Here is a 2,440-nt window from a genome sequence, read left to right on the forward strand (position 1 = left end):
CAAGATCCTCTCATCCATATTAACAGACAGAATATATGCTTTTCTTCAAGAGAGATCTATCCTTCCACAAACGAAAAAAGTTGTAAAAGGAATTCTTATGGGTGCAAAGATCAATTTCTCATAAGGATTGTAGAGAATTGCCGGAGCAAAAATCACCTGAGTATGGCATGGATAGACTACAGGAAAACGTTTTACAGTGTCCCACATAATTGGCCACCCAAGGCCCTAAAGATACATGTCATCTCCAAATTCCTAAAAATTAGCATTGCCAAGGGAACTTGGCATTAATCGTGAAATATTTAAAGAAGCTGAGACTACTGCCACAAAACAAGCAAGATGGATGAAGCAGACTGGAAAAAAGAACGGGCAGAGACAAATTGCCAGAAGTCTTTGCATGGACAGTATATACTTCGTAGTCGAACTGCTGATATAGATCAAGCAACAACCCATCAGAAGTTCAGGACTGAAAGAAGAGACTCAAGGTTTCATATTGCCAGCAGGTCAAAGCCTCCTTACCAAAAACTACCAGGCTAACGTTCTTCAAAACGGTTCTGACCCTAAATCCAGACTTTGCGACACATTTGACGAAACGATTGACCATTTCGTCTCGGGATGTTCTCTGCTGCCACCGAACGAATTCAAAAATCACCACAATAGGGTAGGACAGTGCTTACACAGGAAAATATGTAAACACTACAAAATCAGCACTCCTGCTTACTGGTACGAAGATCATCCGGAGTCAGTCGTTGAAGATAAAAATGTCACTATCCTGTGGGATTTTCCAGTCAACACTGACAGAACGATCCAGGCTAATCGACCAGACATTTATTAGACAGAGAAGAGAATAATTGTACACTAATAGATGTAAGAGTTCCCACTGATAAAGAATTTGACAAACTAAATAAATACAAGGACCTGGAAATTGAAATACAAAATATGTGGCATCTTAAAGCGAGAACTGTTCCTGTTATTGTAAGTGCCATAGGTATGATAAAAAAAGGGGATGTCGGAAACATTTAGATAAGATCCCAGGAGAACTACGATTCAGAGAAATCCAAAAGATTGTACTGACAAGTACTGCCCACATCATTAGAAAAAGACCTATCAATTTAAATGCCTTGTGTTGTATTACATGAAGATATTTCGTTACTTCCGCTCTCTAAGCATTTAGTCATTTTGTAGCATCTCTTATCCTTCACTCGTCTTAGGACACTTAGTGTGTCTCCGCAAGTGACTAACAATCATGCAGATAAAAAGTAAATAATAATAATAATAATAATAATAATAATAATAATAATAATAATAATAATAATAATAATAATGATAATAATAATAATAATGATGATGATGATGATGATGATGATGATGATGATACACATGGCCGGCAATTATAAACGAAAAAGATTAGTTGATTAAATCGACACCAGTATTTTACTGGTGTATTGCTTTATCGATTTCATGGACATGAAAGACCAAATTTAATTAAGAATCGTTTCAGCTCAGAACTTAAAGGGAGATAACTAAAATCTGCATGATATTTTGTTTCCCGTTCTTCAGTACCAGGAAATATTTCAGTCTACAACAGTTGCTGATACTTCACAGGACTCAACCCCAAACCAAAATGGAATATTGCACTCTTATCTAGGACAGTATTGCTATGCATATAGAAACCCTAGACTGCATCGATGGAGGGGCCTTTCGACTAAGATCAATTCAATTATTATTTTACATATATACACATGTGCGCTAGAAAGGCATGACTCACAACCGAAAATTAGAGCCCAGTATTAAGTTATAGAATCACTATTGTATTCTGTACAGTTGGACGAACGGCATCAAAATAGGGGATAGACTACTGCGCAGAATACGAGCCTCGTGAGAATATTATGTATTTATTTTTTTGCATACAACACCGACGAGGTAATGTTAGGATTGCGTAATATTCAATAAACCCTTGTGTAACCTTGTCAGTCGATTTACTGAAACACGCGTATCTTTTATAAAACTTTAGGTATTTTGGGTAAAAGTAGTTCCCATCAGTTTGGTACAGGGTTAGGTGCACTCCACATATATCTCTCGTATAAAAGTGTGTATATCTTATATACATAGCTGTGTGTGTGCGTGAGTGCGTGTGTGTGGTGTGAGCGTATGTATATGTATATATATATACATATAGCAATAAGGAAATGGAGGAGAATATGCGGTATCCATCGACTTGCAGACTATATATATATATATATATATACACACACAAACACATACCTCCTTAGCATGTATGTGCATAAATGATGAATGGAAAGAAGAGACGAAAACGAGAAGGTAGAAAGAAGGAAAGAGATGAGAAAGTGAGCGGGGGAGGGGGAATGAAAGAGATTGAAAGATAAAGTGAAAGAAAATGAATAAGAAGTAGTTAGGAACTGGAAAGGATATATATATATAT

The sequence above is a fragment of the Octopus bimaculoides genome, chromosome 17, assembly GCF_001194135.2.
Source record: "Octopus bimaculoides isolate UCB-OBI-ISO-001 chromosome 17, ASM119413v2, whole genome shotgun sequence".
Lineage (NCBI taxonomy): Eukaryota > Metazoa > Mollusca > Cephalopoda > Octopoda > Octopodidae > Octopus > Octopus bimaculoides.